The 5,618-nt window shown below is 31.6% G+C and overlaps 1 long non-coding RNA gene across 1 annotated transcript; it reads right to left on the bottom strand.

Annotated features, from left to right (window-relative positions):
- Positions 1-4,436: 4,436 nt before the first annotated feature.
- On the bottom strand, positions 4,437-5,259 carry LOC135088906 (uncharacterized). Its single transcript, XR_010261167.1, has 3 exons — positions 5,043-5,259; positions 4,860-4,926; positions 4,437-4,744 (listed from the first exon to the last, which is right to left on the bottom strand). It is a non-coding gene; the product is annotated as an uncharacterized LOC135088906 (long non-coding RNA).
- Positions 5,260-5,618: the final 359 nt, after the last annotated feature.

The following is a 5,618-nucleotide window of genomic DNA, read 5'->3' as shown; positions in this document are numbered from 1 at the left end:
GGTATATTTTGAGTGTTTTTGAAATTGTTACCTACAAAAAACGCGAAAATGGATGGAAAGCACTCTATATTGGGAAGCAAAAGGACATTAGGAGAAACGTGTATAATGAGTGTTTTATAGTTTCCCAAGAACCACAAGGCAAAAAACGCAAAAACTCGTGTATATAAAGAAGTTTCTTACATTCCAAAATGCTGAAAATCATGAATAAGACTTTTAATTGAGAAACAGAACTATCTTACCAAATGTGAATATTTTCAGTGTTTTTCACATTCTTAGTTACGAAAATCCGAAATTACAAGCAAAACTAGTTTTATGTGGGAAAAAATGACATTACAAGAAAAGTGTCTTTTGAGTGTTTTAGAGCGTGATATGCAACAAAGCACTAAAAATTAGAACAATCACATTACATGGTAATAAAACCAACTTTTACCAAAAAACAAGCCTTTAAGTGTTTTTGAGCTCCTTATATACCAAAACACTAAAACGCATGGAAAATACACTTTATGGTGAAACAGAAGAACATTACCAAAAATATGTATTTTGAGTGTTTTTGATCATGTTACCTATAAAAACATATAAAGGACCTTATGTTTCTATAAGAAAAGGACATTATGAAAATCGTATATTATGAGTGTTTTTAAGTTCCTTAAGTACCAAAAAGCTAAAACTCACAAATAACACTTTTTACAGAAAAAAAAAAAATGTTATTCATCTTCATAGGTACCGAGATACTAAAATTCTGGAAAAATTCAGGGAAATTTTGTAAAAAAAAATCATTATAAAAAAATAATTTTAGCTTTTTTCCGGAGTTATGTACCAAACCCTGAAGTGCATGCAAAGCCACCTATATGGAGAAATTACTTGACTTTACCAGAAACCTGTCTTTTGAGTGTTTTTTCAGCAATTTCAATAATATTACTGAAAACGTGTCTTTTCAATGATTTACGTAGAAAAACGCTAAAACGGATGCAAACCAACCAATACGAAGAAATAGAATAACATTACCAAAAAGATATATTTTGATGTGTTTTTGAGCTTGTTACAAAAAAATGCGAAAATGGATGAAACGCACTTTATATTAGGAAAGAAAAGGACATTACTAGAAACGTGTATAATGAGTGTTTTATAGTTTCACAAGAATCACAAGGCAAAAAACTCAAAAGCTCGTGTACATAAAGAAGTTTCTTACATACCAAAATGCTGAAACTCATGAATAACACTTTTAATTGAGAAACAGAACTACCTTACCGAAAATGTGTTTTAGAGAAGTTTCTTACATACCAAAATGCTGAAACTCATGAATAACAGTTTTAATTAAGAAACAGAACAACCTTACTAAATGCCTGTATTTTGAGTGTTTTTCACATTCTTAGTTGCCAAAACCCCAAATTCCATGTGAAATTAGCTTTATATGGGAAAAAAATAATATTACCAGAAAATGTCTTTCGAGTGTTTTTGAGCGTGTTAGGCAATAAACCACTAAAAAGCAGGGCAATCACATTACTTTTGAATAAAACCAACTTTTACCAAGAACAAAACACCTTTTATGGACAAACAGAATAACATTACCAAAAACATGTATTTTGAGTGTTTTTGATCATGTTATCTATAAAAACGCTGAAATACATGCAAAGAACCTTATGTTTGGGAAACGAAAGCACGAAAGCACTAAAAAAGCAGGGCAATCACTAAAAGGCAGGGCAATCACATTACAATTGAATAAACCCAATTTCTATCAAGAACTTGCGTTTAAGTGTTTTTGAGCTCCTTATATACTAAACCGCTAAAACGCATGTAAAACAAACTTTATGGAAAAACAGAATAAAATTACCAAAAACATGTATTTTGAGTGTTTTTGATCATGTTATCTATAAAAACGCTTAAATACATGAAAATTACCTTATGTTTTGGAAACAAAAGGACATTACGAGAAACGTATATTATAAGTGTTTTTAAGTTTGTTAAGTACCAAAAACCTAAAACCCACTCTTTATTTAAAAAAAAAAAAAATATAATTTTTTTTTTTTCGTTATTTATCTTCATAGGTACCGAAATGCCAAAATTCTGGGAAAATTCAAGGCAATTATATGATAAGAGAATATTATCAAAAAAGTTCATTTTAGCTTTTTTTTTCGGACTGTTATGTACCAAACACTAAAGTGCATGCAAAGCCTCCTATATGAGAAAATTAAACGACCTTACCAGAAATCGGTCTTTTGTGTGTTTTTCAGCATGTTAGGCTCCAAAACGATAAATAATAAAGAGCTCACTCTATATGGGAATCCAAAACAAAATTACTGAAAATATATCTTCTCAGTGTTTTACGTAGAAAAACGCAAAAAACTCGTGTATATAAAGAAGTTTCTTAGATATCAAAATGCTGAAACTCATGAATAACAATCTTAATTCAGAAACAGAACAACCTTAGCAAATGCCTGCATTTTGAGTGTTTTTCATATTCCTCGTTAGCAATACCCAAAATAGCATGCGAAACTAGCTTTATGAGGGAAAAAAATGACATTACCAGAAGTGTCTTTTAATTGTTTTTGAGCGTGTTAGGCAATGAAGTACTAAAAAGCAGGGTAATCACATTACATGGGAATAAAACCAACTTTTACCAAGAACTTGCCAATATGTGTTTTTGAGCTCCTTACATACCAAACCGCTAAAACGCATGGAAAACAAACTTTATGGAGAAACAGAATAACATTACCAAAAAGATGTATTTTAAGTGTTTTTGATAATGTTATCTATAAAAACGCTTAAATACATGCAAAGAACCTTATGTTTGGGAAACGTAAGGAGATTACGAGAAACGTGTATTATGAGTGTTTTTAAGTTCCTTAACTACCAAAAAGCTAAAACACACAAATAACACTCGTTATTTAGAAAAAAAAATAAAAAAATAAATAAATAAATAAAAGATTTTCTTTTTTTTTTTTTTGTTATTCACCTTCATAAGTACCGAGATGCCAAAATTCTGGGAAAAATTAGGGCAATTATATGATAAGAGAATATTATCAAAAAGATTGATATTAGCTTTTTTTCGGAGTGTTATGTACCAAACACTAAAGTGCATGCAAAGCCTCCCATATGAGGAAATTAAACGACTTTACCAGAAATCTGTGTTTTGAGTGTTTTCAGCATGTTAGGCACCAAAACGATAAATAATGAGGAACTCACTCTATATGGCAAACCAAAACAAAATCACTGAAAACGTGTCTTCTCAGTGTTTTACGTAGAAAAACGCTAAAACGGATGCAAACCAACCAATATCAAGAAGTAGAAAAACATTACCAAAAAGGTATATTTTGAGTGTTTTTGAGCTTGTTACCTACAAAAAAAAAACGCGAAAATTGATGCAAAGCACTCTATATTTGGAAACAAAGGGACATTGCGAGAAAAGTGTATAATGAATGTTTTATAGTTTAAAAGAACCATAAGGCAAAAAACGCAAAAACTCGTGCTAAAACTTCTTTATAGAGAGAAAAAAAAAAAAAAATAAATAAAAAATTAGGATTTTTTTTTTTGTGATTCTTCTTCATAGGGACCGAGATGCTAAAATTCTGGCAAAATTTCAGGGAAATTATATAAAAAAAAAGAACATTATCAAAAAAGTTAATTTGAGCTTTTTTTTCGGACTGTTATGTACCAAACCCTAAAGTGCATGCAAAGCTAACTATATGAGAAAATTAAACGACTTTTCGAGATACCTGTGTTGTGAGTGTTTTTCAGCATGTTAGTCACCAAAACAATAATTAACATGGAAGTCATTCTATGTGGGACTCCAAAACAAAATTACTGAAAACGTGTCTTTTCCGTGTTTTACGTAGAAAAAACGCAAAAACGGATGCAAACCAACCAATATGAAGAAATAGAATAACATTACCAAAAATTTACATTTTGAGTGTTTTTGAGCTCTTTACTTACAAAAAACGTGAAAATGGATGCAAAGCTCTCTATATTGGTTAACAAAAGGACATTACGAGAAATGTGTATAATGAGTGTTTTATAGACTCTCAAGAACCACAAGGCAAAAACCGCAAAAACTCGTATATATGGAGAAGTTTCTTAGATACCAAAATGCTGAAACTCCTGAATAACACTCAATTGAGAAACAGAACAACCTTACCAAATGGGTGTATTTTTAATGTTTTTCAGAAAAGTGTCTTTTAAGTGTTTTTTTTTTAGCATGATAGGCAATAAAGCAATAAAAAGCAGGGTAATAACATTACATAGGAATAAAACCAATTTTTAGCAAGAACTTGCCTTTAAGTATTTTTGAGCTCCTTATATACCAAAACGCTAAAAAAAAAAAGCATGCAAAACACCCTACATGGAGAAACATCATAACATTACTGTTGGGGATTCCAAATGTGTAATAAACCACAAATCGTAACAGGTGTTTATTGATTGAAGTGTTTCGACCTGCAAACATGGGCAAATCAATACACATCCACATATCATAGTACACCCAGTTCAATCCCTCACAATGGTACCAAGAAAATAACACTTCATGTAGAGATTCTGACATCCGTTACAATCATATCCCAAATATAAAAATAAAGCAACAATCAGTATACAAAATCCAACTAAACTTCACTTGTATATCACTCATAATACTCAATAAATTCCCATAATGTACTCACTTCAGTGGCCCACACTGACGCTCTTCGAATCCCCGTAGCACACCTGACATGTCACCCCAACTATCATCCAGTCCAGGGCGTCCTCACAACTCTGTCTGGCAACAATATATCCCTTGTACATTACCCTATCTTACTAATACATCCTCATTTTGTAACCTTCACCAAATTATACTAATCACAGCACATGACGGGTAAATAAACACAACTAACCTGTAGCACGGAGGACCAACCAACACACCAACCGACATGAGGTCCAGGGCGTCCCTACATTCTCCGTCTGGCAAACAATAATATCACTTGTATTACCTTAGATACTAAACACATCCTTTGCTTGTAATCTTCACCACAGTATACTAATTCACAGCACAAGGTATATAAATAAACACAACTAACCTGTAGCACAGAGGACCACCCAACACAACAACCCACAGTACATTGGTGGGCCGGCTTAGACAACCCGCCAGGCCGACCATGTTCACAGGTAGTGGGTGAAACAAAACACCACAAAGAAGCGTACCAAACTTCTCCTATTCCAATAGAACACAACTTACATTTTCTTTAACACAGATAACAAAAATATATTGTATAAATAAATAATAGATGGTTAACATATCATTTTAATGATACAATTACCAAAATCATGTATTTTGAGTGTTTTTGATCATGTTACCTATAAAAGCGCTTAAGTACATGCAAAGAACCTTATGTTTGAGAAACGAAAGAACATTTCGAGAAACGTGTATTATGAGTGTTTTTTTAAGTTCTTTAAGTACCAAAAAGCTAAAACCAACAAATAACACTCTTTATAGAGAAAAAAAAATAAATAAAAAAATTTGGAATTTTTTTTTGTTATTCATCTTCATAGGTACCGAGATGCCAAATTTCTGGCAAAATTCAGAGAAATTATGTGAAAAAAGAACATTATGAAAAAAAGTTAATTTATCTTTTTTTTTCGGACTGTTATGTACC

This window comes from Scylla paramamosain, chromosome 32 (assembly GCF_035594125.1).
Source record: "Scylla paramamosain isolate STU-SP2022 chromosome 32, ASM3559412v1, whole genome shotgun sequence".
In the NCBI taxonomy this organism is placed as follows: Eukaryota; Metazoa; Arthropoda; class Malacostraca; order Decapoda; family Portunidae; genus Scylla; species Scylla paramamosain.
The sequence above is the reverse complement of the archived record's forward strand: the minus strand, read 5'-3'. Positions and strand labels throughout refer to the sequence as shown.